This window comes from Canis lupus, chromosome 9 (assembly GCF_048164855.1).
Source record: "Canis lupus baileyi chromosome 9, mCanLup2.hap1, whole genome shotgun sequence".
Lineage (NCBI taxonomy): Eukaryota > Metazoa > Chordata > Mammalia > Carnivora > Canidae > Canis > Canis lupus.
Genome location: NC_132846.1, coordinates 47,079,713 through 47,095,091, shown reverse-complemented (window position 1 = coordinate 47,095,091; position 15,379 = coordinate 47,079,713). Strand labels below are relative to the sequence as shown.

At 41.0% G+C, this 15,379-nt stretch overlaps 1 protein-coding gene across 21 annotated transcripts in view; it reads right to left on the bottom strand.

Annotated features, from left to right (window-relative positions):
• RGS6 (regulator of G protein signaling 6) overlaps positions 1–15,379 on the bottom strand; it is a 570,894-nt gene that overhangs the window by 348,763 nt on the left and 206,752 nt on the right. The window lies entirely within an intron of this gene.

Sequence of the window (15,379 nt, the reverse complement as noted above, 5' to 3'; positions counted from 1 at the left end):
CCCCTTAAATCATCTGCCCTAGCACCTGCTCTCAACTGTCACTACTAAATAAAGCCTTACCTGTGTGAAAAAGAGGAATGGAAGCATCCTTGAAAATGAAATGGAAACTGATTCTTGAGGGAACAAAACATGGACCAGGTTATATTATGAGACCATAGCTATAAAGACTAGTATATGAAGAGCTGGAATTCAGGGCCCTACCTGGCCATCAGCAAATGGCTGATGACTCCCCTGGAAGAAAGAGCCCCTCCCTTCAAACCAGCTAATATGCCATTGTCCTTAATTCCCATTGATTTACATTAGAGAAATGCATGAAACAGATGGAGGTGATCTCAGAGACCCTTGGGACTTCCTCTGAGTGATTTTCATGCCAGCCTAGTGAAGCAATGACGCAGAAAAGGGGACTGCATCAGTATATTTTAATCACTGAAAAGTTTTCATTTATAATTCATAGGTACTCAGCCTACTTGGGATGCCTTATTAAAAAGGATGTCATTTTTATTTTTTACCTCTTTGTGACCACAGGGAAAGAGAAACCTCTCAAATGTGGTATAAGAATAAATTGTTACCAAAATAGAAGCCGGTGCCCACTAATTACAGTGCTATCCAACCAGCATTTATAAAATCATCATCATCACCATATGAAGAGAGGAACATGCAATTTAGGTTTAAGCTTGTACAATTAACAGGTTCTTAAAAACTCAGCACCATAACAGTAACTATCTGATGACTGCTAAATATACCAATTCTTCTCTCTCAAAAAGTCCTGGCTGAGTGGCTCCTCGAAGTAGGGAAGTTAATAGTAGGGATCAAGAGAGGAACACCAGAGGAGAAAAAGTTACTTCAATATATACTTAATGGATGCCACACTGTTAACAAGCATTTACTTAGGGCCCAGTATGGTAGTAGATATTTGAGAGGATTTTTTTTCAGTGTAAAATACATAGTCTAGGAATGTAATTTGATAAGGAAGTGTATGGAACATGGTACTGGAAGTTATTTCTGGTACTAAAGTGTACTCTGAGTCCCAAGATCCTGTGCAGAGCAAACAAAGATGTGTTTAGGGCTGATGCCACATGCTGTAGGAATCCAGGTGAAGAAATGACGGGCTTCCAGAAGTACACCCTTCAGACATCTTTGTAGAGTATGAGAAGTCACCTGGAGTAAAGAACTTTGGCCTTGTGCCCTTCCTCATTGTCCAGTGGAGGACAAGCTCGAGGAGAATCATGAGGATGACAACTGAGACTTAGCAGAGATGTATGTCTCTCTGCAGCTTTTGAAAGCCTAAGATATTGCCTAGAGAATCAACTCCTGCAAAAAGGGGTGGGAACTCAGAATTGTCCCTGCAGGCCCACTGGGCACTGTGACTGCCCAGTGACTTGGGAGACAGTTGAGAATCATCAGAGACTGACAGACACAGCAGCTCGAGTGCTGCACGCTGAGGACAGAGATAACCTTGGGGAAGCTGAGGATACTTATTCCTAAAACCGGTCCTCAGGGTGATGGAATCTCCATGAAGACAGGAGTTCCTGAGTCACAGATGAGTGGTCAAAATGGGGGTCAGAGCACTAAAGACCTGTGTTAACACTCTTTAGCTAGGTGTTGTTCCCTTCATGTGCCATGTCATGGTCTGCTGAGTGAGGGAATGGCTACGGAAACTTCACGCGAGGACTGTGATCAAACAGACTCAGAATACACCGGATGCTTGCTTATGATGTGAATGGAGAAGGACAGGTCTTTACCTCACAGTATTTACCATCTACACATAACAGTAAATAGTAATGTTCAAATAGAGTTTTTTATGTCTTGAGAAGAATGCCTGCACATTTTACAAAGAAAGAGTTAGAATGGTCAAATAACCCCTCTCAAGTCAAAGGAAAGGCAGCTGGGGTGTAGTCCATGCCTAAGAATGAAGGATTAAGGTGGGTCTGCCAGCAGTCCACTGCAAAAAGCCTGAAAATCCTGTGCCTCGCTCACCTCTTTCCCCAGGCCCAGCCTGCTCAGGAGCCCAGCTGAAAACTCTCAGGTGAAGACAAGAAGCCAGCACAAACAGCCACTCTGGAAAGGATCAAATCCAAATGTGATCTCAGATGATGGTTACATGCTGGCTAATGTATTGAGAATGTTTTAGTGCTGGTGTGAGTTTTGAGAAATCCTGTTTTAATTTTGAAATGGACTTCTGTTAACATTTCTAATGATGCTTTTGGAAATCATGTCTGCCCTTTTTACTGTAACAATCCCATAGTCATCAGCTCCTTTCCCTCCTCCTTCCTTAACCCTCTAAATATAGGGGAAACAGCCTGGCTCACTAGGCTGTGGAAGAGCCTCTCTGCCATCACTCTGATGCTATCACCAGCTCACCACCAATTAGTATTTTGTGTCAATTCCATGTCATTAACTACAGTTTTCTTAGAAAAAGGTGCCAGCCAGTCATGTCACACCCAGAGCATTGGTGAGAAAGCACTAATTAAATATGATTATAAAGCCTTTTTCAACTATAAAGATTTGCCATATAAAAGCTGAAATGACAATAGGAGTATGTATAGCTGCTTTTCTGCCTGCAAAAGATCTTACCCAGCATTCAAGCCAAATGTGAATCTAATTTGCTTTTCAAGAAGCTATTATAGCCATTGTTACCCACGAAGTGTCGCTCTACCTTGTGCAAAGATCATGCCCATTCCAGTGAGAAGCAGTTCAGCATGGAGGTCAGATGGTCACCAGTAAATGATCACATGGGCCAAATCCATAGAGAAATGTCAGGACCTTTTTAACTAGCAATCGACAAGAGAATTTCTAATCTTTACTTCGGAATGACTTGGTGGCATTTACAACTCTTAATGGTTTCTTTAACAAGTCTCATGGAAGTGAAATAACAGAGTCAAATGAGGAAAAAAAAGTCTGACCATTTTTTATGTGATTTTAAAATTTTTTATTTAAATATGCAAGTGTAGGCACAGAATACCAAGTGGTGGAAAATAATCTGCCTGAGAAATGTGAAATATTCTCATAATAGATGTTAACTATTTAAGTGTTTGGGCTTCTAATATTTTATTCAATATTTTTATATTATTTGATGCTTTTTCTCCTTACCATGAACTTTCCTAGTTCCTTTTATTAAATGAATAGATGGAAAACATAAACCTTTGGAGCTTAGCTAAAACTCTATCATGAGCTTTATTTCCTTATATTTTAATGCTCAGAGCCAACACAGTATTTCTTTTTCTTTGTTTTCTGCTTATTAAACTCAAACCAAAATAATCATGCTTTTCCACATGGAACAAGTTTTCACCATAAAAGTTAAATTAACAGTGATTCATATGGAGTATGGATGTCTCTAAACTGCCTGAGCAGAAGGTACGTTATGCCAGGTGACTAAGCAAAACCACACTGCATTATGTGACTGAATTATACAGGGTCATTGGTTGTGAGCAACAGAAGTTCGGTCTGGCTACCTTAAGCAGAAAAGAAATGTGTTGAAAGAACACTGAAAAAGAGAGCTAATTGAAGTGTTAGAAAACCAGGCAGAAAAAAAAAAGAAAGAAAAGAAAAGAAAAGAAAAGAAAAGAAAAGAAAAGAAAAGAAAAGAAAAGAAAAGAAAAGAAAAGAAAAGAAAACCAGGCAGAAACCAAGGGTGGCTGCCCCAGGAGCTACCTATATGAGGTCTGGTGGATGGCAGCAGCACACTGGATGCCAGGCTGCTTCTCTCACTGCCTGTCAACATGGCTGCCTTAAGAACTTTCTCAAGCGTCCTTTGATCTCTACAGCATGTCCCCCAGCTCCCAAGTGCAGCAGAAGAGACCAACTGGCCATGCCTAAGTCACCACGTACCCCTGCTCTCACTGCCAGGGAGCAGGGAGACAGTCTCCAGCCATTTCAGTGTATGACACAGAAGAACCACCCCTCCAAAAGAAGAGAAACAAAGGTAAAGACCCACTACAATAAAGTATGTTTCCATCAGGAATGATGCAAAGGAAGAGTGATGAGGACATTACTCCTCCTCTCAGTGTACTCACGATGTCCATTTTGTGACATTTTGTGCTGCTGGAAAGGCATCAAACTTCACCCCCATGGAAGTCTTTATCCATTTTGCACTTGCATTCTGGTCTCCATAATGGGCGACAGAACTCACTTTCTCATTCAGGGCATCTAGCAGGCCCTTGCATCTGAGGATTCCATATCTGTGTCACCTTCTTTTTAAGATTTAATTATTTTTTTTTTACTTGAGAGAGAGGTAGCGAGCAAGCAGGGGGAGGGGCACAGGCAGAGGGAGAGAACCTCAAGCAAACTCCGCACTGAGCATAGAGCCCAACATGAGCTCAATCTCACAACCCTGAGATAAAGACTTGAGCCAAAACCAAGAGTCTGACACTTAAATGGACTGAGTCACCCAGGTGCCCCTGTATCTGTGCCTTCTATTCTTACAGTATCAACTTTATAATACTGTTAATATCTACCATATAGGGCTGCAGAAAGGATTATACAAAACAATATATACATAAGGCTCCTGGCACAAATGGGAATAAAACCACTGAGGAAATCCAGCTTGACACCTGGTGGTTGCCACCCAGTTTGTAGTACTTGAGAATCTAGGGATTCTCTCAAGTTTCAGGATGTTTCTCACTAACATCCATGAGGTACGGCAATCCCAATGGCTTTTATTTTACTGAAAAGCATGCAAGGTCAGGGGTGGATAAAGAAAAGGTATTAAAGCAAGGCTGGAATGTAAGCACAAGAAAAGTAATAGTCTAAGGCATCCTTTTTCTATTTCACTTAGAATTTAATGGGATAACACCTCCCAAGGAACTAGGTTCTCAACTCAGCATGTAAGGAAAGCAATTACATTAATACAACTGAGTGTATGATAATCCACTGAAGTGACAATTTCACAGGCAGCATATTCCAATGAACAGAGCAAAAGAAAAAAAAATGTTCAAAGGCTGCTATCCCAAAGAAGCTTGGCAAGTCTCTTTACTTCCTTATATCTCAGTTGTCTTAGAGTTAAGAAATATTTTATTGAACACCTAACATAAACTATAGACTTGCTCTATACTATGGATACAAGGTCAGTTTTTTCTTTGTAGTTAGCAGTACAGAGACTGCCTCTCCTTTTGGGGATAGTGAGTCCATGAATTACATCCACCCAGAGTGCAATATAATTCCTCCAGAGAAAGGTTGTGTCAATATACTGCAGCTGTGATCTGGGAAGACAGGCCTACTCGGTCAGGGGAGGAGGCAGCACCAGCAAAGCAGGATTTAGAGAAGAGAAATATGTGCCAGAAAAATGATGCAATGAATTTCCTTGCATTCAATCTCAAACACATACCACTGTCCAAATTAAGATACTCAGGAACAATAAGAAAGTTGAGATCATGCAAAAATGTTCTAGCTAGGTGTTTCCTTGATTCCTCCTCCTCTTTCTATTTCAACAGTAGGGTGAAGCCTAAACACTTAAGACATCCTACTATTCAGGAAAATAGATGTGTTATTTTAATAACCCTCTTAAAATGGCAGTATATAACCATCTGTTATGAACCCTTGCAGTCCTGCATTCTCCACTCTTCTCTGAATATCAATATTGCAAAAGCCACCCACCCATCCACCCACCCCCCAAAAAAATATCGGGGGAAGAGGAAGAGAGAGAAGTTTGGCAGGGAAAAAAAGTATTAGGCTGCTCAGAACGCGTTTATGTTAACTATTTCCCACCTCTTTCTCGTGTCATAAACAGCTCTGAAAGTGGGGACAAATTTATTAAATACAGAAGACATTTCAGAAAGTGGTGGATATAGAACAGAGGAAAAAGAGGACTCAGTTAAGTTTAGATCTGGAAGGGAGCTTGCTGATAATCCCAGCCTCACATTTCACAGCTGAGAAAACTGAGGCCCATGTCCTTAGCTGAACCCCAGAGTAGCATCAAATGAGAGTCTGTGCCAGGTCTAGAACCAAGTGAATCTCCTGCCCCATAGGCCAGGAAGTTCTTCAAGATACCAAGAGCCCATGAAGTTTATCACAAGAAGAAATACTGAAGGCCAAAGTTTTTGTGACATTGTGTTAAATGCCATAAAGAGAATTACAAGACACTGATCCTACCCCAGTGGTTGATGAAGTCAAGGTATAAGATAGTAACTCAACTACTGCACATGTACAAGAAACACAGGCAAAAAATTTAAACTAGTTTTCAAACATGTAGGAAGCATACTAAATGGCACATTCCTGCTTCAATTTGTGGCCCCAGAGATCTAATTAATGAGTAAGTCTATGCACATAGAACGAGGGAAGACTGAAATGCCTCTGTTGGATTAACTCTGAAGCCCCAACACTGAAATATTAGCATAGCATTCCAGGCAATCCTAGAACAACTATGTGTTGTCTTTCTTGAAAGGAGTTATGCGGCATTGGCCACCACCTATGAAGAGAGACTTATGGACCAAATAGAGACAAGAACCTGAATGGATGTGGGAGGGGGGTGTAGAAACAGGTGATACCTATCCTTCTAGATACAGCCAACACATTCAGAGGTAACTAGGTGCAGCAGAAAATCACCAGAGAGCTTCAATAAATAAGTAATCCAGTCAAAGCTGACAATGGGATAAAAATATTGGCAGCAATATACTTAGGGGGTTGATGGAAATTGTTAGAAACCAGCATAGAATAATCTAGGCAAGAGAAGACTAGCTGCTAGGAATGCCAAATGGGCTTCATTTTGAATAACAGCTTCAATCAATTGACATAGTGGTAACTTAGAGTTCTGTGTTGAGAAAAATGCTAAGCCAAGAAAGAGGATTATCATCTTCCATAGAGAAACACACTTCCACAAAGTCTACACCATAACATTACTGGTAAGTGTAGAAAACAGACTGAATATGAATGATGTTCTCCATAAAGCAGTAATATGATGTGTCCACCAATCACATAAGAGTATGTCCTTTGCTTTGAGAGATGAGTAGACTACTTACCATAATAGACAAGCTTGGTTCATGGCAGAAGGTGATCAGAGAAAGTAGTGGAGTCACACAAATTTAGGGACTTACCTGATACTGAAGAATAGGTAATATCAGTTATGTCTATCAATTCACACACTGGGGTACCCTAATATATAGTATCTTCCTATCCTCTGAATGGAGGAAACACTGGAAAAGGCATATGTATAAGGCATGGGCTTTCAAAGAGAAGGGGGTTACTGCAAGCCTGAGAGAGGGGAAGTCTAGTAAATTCTCTGAAGGAGAGAAGCAGGAAGTATTAACAGACTTCATTGTTCAGCATGGTCAGCATCTACTGATCTTCCTGCTAAAGTCTAAGGGTCCCCTTTTCCACATACAGCAAAGAGTCCCTAATGGGAAATTCTAGACTCCTTCAGCAACTCAGTTCTAGGATTGGAGCAGAATAGAGTACATCTTTAAATTCATAAAACATAAAAGAGTAGATGAAAGAGGGCAAAAAATTGCAAGTATTGGAAATATTGAAAAGCTAGTAAGGTAAATAAAAGGTATGGCGGTGAAACATCATGAAAGATCTTGAAATTCAGATGAAATAAATGCAGCTAGTGTTGGAGCCAAAAATCAATCTTTCAAGGTGATGTAGAAACAGATAAATGGGTGCAATCATGACTCAATAAGAAAAAAAAAAAAAACATGTCATTTCTCCTTCTGCCATATTTCCTTGGTCTTCCAGATTCCTTCTAAGAAGAAGCCAACCCTGTACATTTAAAGTCAGTCTCATTTTAAATAAAACATGGCTTTAAAAATAAACCACAGGCATATAAATGCTGAGTGGAGCACCTTTCCTTTAGTTCAATGCCAAACACCTTTGCACTAAATACTAGCAAAACGCTACTGAAGATACCAAGATCAATGAAGCCAAGTCACCATCCTAAAAGAATCCATCAGAAGCTGATAGTGCAGATTGTGTCTGGCAGAGAAAAGACTATAAACAAAATATGTCCAGCTTCTACACCTCTGCCTGCTGATGTATTAACAAAGCTTAGAGAACATTTAACAAGTCATAGTCAAATAATTCTTCAAAATGGCTGAATCTCTCAATTGTCCACAGGAAAAAGAGTGTGAAGCAGAAATAGAGCCACAGAATGATGTACACAACAAATATAGAGAATATACACTAAATGAGGATTGTCTTCATTCTTTGAAACACCAGGACCAAAAACACCTATACATATTCAATACCTAATTAAAATAATTGAATAAACAAATGAAGGCAACCATTCCAACCACCCAGTTGCTCATCTTACCAATAGGTAAGATGGATAAACAAAGGGCTACAAGACAATATCTGAAAAGCTGTAATATAGCTGTGTAGAAAATCACACAGCTGGGTGGTGCTGAGTGGTTCAGTCAGTTGGGCATCTGCCTTCAGCTTAGGTAATGATCCTGGGGTCCTGGGATCAAGTCTTGAGTTGAGTTCCCTGCTCAGTGAGGTATCTGATTCTCCCTCTGCCTCCTCCTCCTTATGCTCATGCTCTCCCTTTCTTTCTTTGAGAGAGAGAAAGAAGGAAAGAAAGAAGGAAAGGAAGGAAGAAAAGAAAAGAAAGAAAGAAAGAAAAAAAAAAGTGCTATGGGGTATGGATGAGGGAGTGCCCAAATCCAAAGAAGAGCTTGGTCAGACTTCTAGGAGATGGTGGCCTCTGGGATGGATCTTGAAGACTGTCTAGGATTTTATTGTGCAATTAAAAAACTTACTTTATAATCACAACTTAAATTTTCATGGAACCCAGCCCAGAGGTGAGCCCATAGTAAGTACCAAATTAATTAACGGTATCTATAAAACAGGTTTACTTTTCTTTAATGTTCATTAAGAAAGTAGAGGTAAGAGCTGAAATAATGAAAAGGGGGATGCATCAACCCTTGACACCCAAAATGCTTTCCTCTACTTCACTCACCAAAACTGCCCCTTAAATTATTCAGTCTATCCTAATTAACTCCCCACAGAATTATCTTCAAGGCACTGTTAGTTGGTTGTTGCCTGAGGCCAAACTCCAAGCTAGCTCTGGGATGTGGGAGGGATACGAAAGTTTCTTTGCACTTGAGGATTTCAGTTCCACAGCAAGAGAGAAGAGGATAAAATTATCTCATAAAGATTACAGTTGAACCCAAAGGGGCATATGGAACTTCATATTACACATTGTTATTGGCAGCTTGCCAGAAAATGTCCCTTACAAAATAAAACTCTGGATGTGGAGCATTAAGATTTTTAAGTATCTGAATGGAGAAAATAAAGTTCTCCCAGGACAAAGTGATGATTTTCTATATGTTCTGACCTAGACTAGGAAATCCTAAAAAGAAAAGACTCCAGCAAGAGATCCTATTGGAATCTTCAAACTAGACCCAGTTAGATAATGATGTCAAACAGCCACAGTCAAACCCTAAAATAGCTTTTAGCAAGATTGGTTTGAAAAAACTATTTGAGGAGCCAGAATAAGATGATTGGGGGGTAGGGGTAGGAATCTGCCCCAAGAGAATAGTCTGTGAGCAAAAGAAAACAAACAGGCAAAAACTAGGGCTGAGTCAGCCTTGGGAGAAAGGAACAGACGGGGTGAGGTGGGAAATAAATGATGGAGACAGTCACGTTTTAGGGGAACCCATAGAGTCTGAGCTGTCCTCAAGTCAGAGCCTAGCAGGCATGAGAGGTTAGGGAGTAGTTGCCAAAGAAGCCATGACTGAGGACCAGAGTCCAACACTGAGGCCTGTTGAGGGGGCTTTCCTATTACCATCCTCTTCCCCCACACACATCAGTTCAGTAGCTTTTCCTGATTAATCCATGAATATGTCTGGCACTTGCCATAGGTATAGCATTGACCACCCAGGAGCCTACTCTAGTGGCAATGGGATAAGACACAGGGTCATTTTCCAGGCCCAAAATAGCATCACATAGGCCAGGCCATCAAACCGGGGGTCAATACCTAACCTAACTGTAGTTCTAACCTCCCCTAGAAATGTAGTCTTACCTGGCCAGGCAGGAATTTTCTGATCAGCATCAATGAGGTAATTGGTCACATGGGTCTTCTCTATACCCCAAATGAAGATAAGGTAGTACACCTAATAAGACCTTTGCCCTTCTAAACAGAAGGTGAAACAATCTTTCTTTTTCCTTTGCTAAGAACTTCTTGTCCCACCCTCCTGCCTATAAAAACCTTCCTTAGAGCTTCCCTCTACTTGCTAGATGGGATACAGCCTGCTGCGTGAATTGATTAATTAAGCCAATTAGATCTCTAAAATGTACTTAATTGGATTTTTATTATTTAACAGATTTGATGGCAGTGCTGGGATCTGAAGCGAACTTCCAGTGGCATCCAGAGACGAGAAACACAAGCGTGGTACCCCATGAACCCTCTGTGTTTACTGTCTCTCCTGCCCTTTCTGAGGGCTGAGTGAGCCCCTCTCAGTTCCGAGCTCCACCCTCTTTTGCGTTCAAGGTCTCCATCTAATTGGCTCTCCTTTACAGGGGGGTCAGCTTGACGGGGGACGGGGCAGACTGTGATGCCTGGAGCCCAACTGAGCTCCATGTTTGCCCAGAGCCCCACTGAGCTGGTAGTTTTGCCTGGAGCCCAACTGAGCTGGCAAAAAGGTAACTTCCCAGAGCCCAAGCCTCCAGCCTTTCAGACCACAATTCCCCAGCGGGGAAACCCTAGCCCTGATCTATCCCTGGGTTCCCACTGGGAACTGTTGGCGGCAGCTGGAGTTCTCCATTTTGTTTGGAATCAGTCCTCGATCCCCATTCCTTGGGGTTTGCTGCTTTAACCCCTTCCCCCTGGTCCAAAGATCCACAGGAACTGGTAGTGGTATGAACAGGGCCTTCTTGTGGCCAAGACTCAGTAACATCTCTTGGCTACTGCTGATACCTTAAGGTGCACATGTTTGTCTGTCTTGTTTTGTGCAGATAAGTCATTGCTGGAGTGTCTGGGCGGCACAGTCGGTTAAACGATGGACTCTTGGTTTTAGCTCAGGTTGTGATCTCAGAGTCATGAGATGGAGCCCCACATCGAGCTCTGTGCTCAGCAGGGAGTCTGCTTGAGGTTCTCTCTCACCTTCTCCCACTGCCCCTCCCCCAGTTTGCATGCACATGCATGAGCGCATGCTCTCTCTCAAATAACTAAATCTTTTTAAAAAAATTTTTAAAATAAGTTATTGCTAAGGGAATCTCAGAAGCCAGAAAGCAGCAAAAATTGGTGGGAACAAGCCAAGTATTTAAAGGCTAGAGTACTCACCACCTCCAGAAGATTCTTGTGGTAGGATAAATTGGTCATGGAACAGGTGAGATTGATGGTGGGTCAGTCACCAACCTCAAGAAAGCTTCCATGCAATGAGGTACATTGTAAAACATGAACAATCCCCAACCCAGCAGCACATCCCTTCCAGGTATTAGTTTGGCTCTGAGAAACCCAAAGGCTTAGCTACTAGAATCCTTACATTCTAAAGAGTCAAGCATCCTACCTTTAGGCACACCTGCTTATTTTATGTCTAAGAATTATAATCTTGGGAGTTGCAGGTAGCTCAAAAAAAAAAAAAAAAGGCAAAATCATACTAAGCTTGTTTTGTGTCCTGAAGAATTTGGTTTAGGTTGGGGGCCCCAAAATAAGGCCAGACAGAAATGTGGGTTACACCCCCGCTGTGGCTAGCTATGGCTGGAAAGAAATATGGGTTAATTCCATTTGCAGCTCGGGTCCTACCAAACTGCTGAGGCTCGCAGGGGAATTTCAGCTTAGAAGTACAATAGCCAGTGTAGGGAATGTTCCAATTAGACAATCATTCATTTAAGAAGTGCACTTAAAAGTGAGAGTCCCTTGGGAATCCCTGGTTGGCTCAGCAGTTTATCTCCTGCTTTCGGCCCAGAGCATGATCCTGAAGTCCCGGGATCAAGTCCTACATCAGGCTCCCTGCATGGAGCCTGCTTCTCCCTCTGCCTATGTCTCTGCCTGCCTCTCTCTCTCTGTGTCTCTCATGAATAAATAAATAAAATCTTAAAAAAAAATAGAACTACGTACCCAGAAGGAAAGAAACAAGTTGAGGGTAATGACAACATGATCTCATTTAAGTTACGACCCAATTCTTTGAGGAATTGAAATAACTGTCCTTATCTTACAAATCTTTACAAAACTAGAAATGCAGCTCTAGAGGCAACTCCTTTTACCAATTCCAAAACTTCTTATCTCAAACAATTTATAAGATATTGGCTCTGGGAAACCAAAGTCCTTTTTAGGCAGAACTTGCATCCTTTCTTTGCCCTTAAAGCTATATATCTTATGTCTTTGAAATGTTGTCGGCCTAGCCCACAATCACCTGAGACTGAATAAGAAATTTTAAAAGGAGGTCTTTTTAAAATACAAACTGTTGGGATCCCTGGGTGGCGCAGCGGTTTGGCGCCTGCCTTTGGCCCAGGGCGCGATCCTGGAGACCCGGGATTAAATCCCACATCGGGCTCCCGGTGCATGGAGCCTGCTTCTCCCTCTGCCTGTGTCTCTGCGCCTCTCTCTCTCTCTGTGACTATCATAAATAAATAAAAATTAAAAAATAAATAAATAAAATAAAATACAAACTGCTAGGGGTTCCTGGCTGGCTTAGTCAGTGGAGAGTTCTTGATCTCAGGGTTGTGAGTTTGAGCCCCACGTTGAGTGTGGAGATTACTTAAAAATAAAAAATCTTTAAAAACAAAATAAAGTAAAAACTGCTAGAAGAGTTATACAGCACAGCCTCCTTAAGATTAATTCCAGGGACAAACACAAATCTTAAAAATCTTCTCCACAAACACTGGTAACTATGGGTCTGTGCCTATATATATAGGCACACACACACACGTTGTAGGAGTGAGATATTTTTCTACCTCTGGATAGTACCGCTAAAATTCATTTGTAAAAGAGCTCTATCTAGTTAGTTTGAAGGCAAGCATTTGTAAGGATTGGGCATTCTAGAATTCTCAAAAAGAAACTAACACAAACGGTTTTTCAAGGTCTCGTGATCTGGGAAAATATTCCATTGTTGGTTTAATTATAATAGACGGGTCTTTAGAGTAATCAGCATTAAAATTAAAACTTTTATTCTGCCTGGGTTTATTTAAAGTCAAATACATCAATGTTATCTGTTATAAAATGTTTTTTTAAAAACAGCTTGGGATAATGACAGATTTTGACGTCTCATTAAGTTTTTATGGGCAATTCAAGCATAATTGTTAAGAGCAAGTAAATTGAATAGATGTAAATAAAATTAAAAAGTTCAGGCAGACTTTAAATGGTCTCCCAAATCTTTTTTGGTAACCTAAAACCTTAAAGTTTTGCTGAGTTAGACGAAATGATAAATTTATTTAATATCTAGATCATTTCCAAATAAGGTAAAATACAAAAACATTAATTACTGAACATAGGTTTATCTACTTTTGACTTCTTATTAAAGTAAGAGATATTTGGATGTGTTCATGCTACACTGGAAAATGAAAAAGGAACAGGCTTCTAAAAATTGTGAAATGTATTCATAAATTTGCAGATCTAAAGATTGCTGGTGTAACAGTTCATAATTGCTTATTACTTGGTTTTCACTAGAAAGCGAGGTTTCTGAGGATTTAAAAAACATGGTATTAGTTTGGCTAATACATGTAATTAAAGCCACTAAGGATTGTAGAAAAGGGATATCTAGAAAAAAATGTAATATGTGACTAGTTGTCTGATGCAAAGGCCAACAGCAACAGAATCTGTAAAAGTTATGGCACATGTGAAGTTCATTCTGCTTCTACAAAACTGATCTCTTCTTGATGAATTTTTGCAATCCTGACGTCCTTCCAACATCATAACAGTCAGCTCCCAGATCAGAATAATCAAGATGGGCAAATGATCATTGTAAATTCAACAAACAGTCATAGTTAAAGGAAACCCAAGATGGCCACTTGGTTCTTCCTGGCTCCCTGGCACACCCCATGTTTCGATTTTTAAATTCCTTCACCTACCAAAGGGCATTTTTTAAAAAAAATTTATTTATTTATGATAGTCACAGAGAGAGAGAGAGAGAGGCAGAGACACAGGCAGAGGGAGAAGCAGGCTCCATGCACAGGGAGCCCGACGTGGGATTCCATCCTGGGTCTCCAGGATGGCTCCCTGGGCCAAAGGCAGGCGCTAAACCACTGCGCCACCCAGGGATCCCCCAAAGGGCATTTAAGATGACTCAAATTATGAACACACATGGGTGGGGAGACTAGTATAAAATTGCAAAAATAGTCTACTAGCAATGTCTGACTAGTCAAGTCCATAATCCTGGAAAAATTACGTTTTGTCCCCATTGGCCTCAGACCTTCTCCCCCTGGAGCCTTGGCATACCTGCAACTGGACTTCATTCAACTGCCACTTAGAATGGGTTATCACTGTGTTCTTATTATCATTAAGTTTGTTTTCTAGATGGTCTGAGGCCTTCCACTGCCACAAAGCTGAGGTCTCTTAGTGACAAAGACACCATTATAGAATGTATTTCCCACTGGGAACCTTCCACAATTTCCAGTCACTGAGGAAACCATCTCACTGAAAAAATCATAAAAGCCTTAATGAAAACCTTGCAAACTTCTTGGAATTTTCACTGTCCTTATCACTTCAATCGTCAGACAAGGTTGAAAGATAAAATAGGATTCTCCAACTTGAAACTTCTAAATGTGCTGGAACTACTAGACTTCCCTGGGCTAAGGTATTGCCTTTGATCTTGTTGACTGTTTGCATTTCCTCTTTGAGAAACAAACTCATTCTACATGAGACAGTAACTAGCCGACCAATGTCATTAACAGGTTAAAGAAGTCTCTCTAGGTCCCAATTCAGAGGTTGCTGATGGTCACAGTCTAGAGCCTGATGACTGGGTACACTGGAAATGTTATCAGAGGAAGACAGTGTTCAAGTCCTGTTGGAAGGACATTATCAAGTGCTCCCAACCACTGATATTGCTGCAAAACTCGAAGATGCTGGAGAGCTTTGAATCAAATTGATGAGGAAGGGAAGGAGCTGACGTCAAAGTTGATTGCTTCTGCCCAAGACAACAGGTAAAGACTTCACACTTTAACTGAACATGAAACCCTTTCTCCTTATTTTCCTTTCTTTTACTCTGGCATTAGCCTGGAAAGAGAATGCCCTCATCTGTATCTCCCAGGCCACTGCTAAGGCAAGTAATCTCTGGAATTTAGAACAACCTTTTATTTCAGGCTAAAAGAAAAGCAAATTGTGCCTCTAACTTTTCACAAAGAAAACAAGACATTTCATTGGTCGACTCCCCTGAATTTACATTGTTGAATTAGAAAGCGTCTACCAGGAGGGACAACTGGGTGGCTCAGCTGTTGAGAATCTATCTGCCTTTGGTTCAGGGCCTTGATCCCAGGGTCCAAGGATAGAGTCCACATCAGGCTCCCCGCC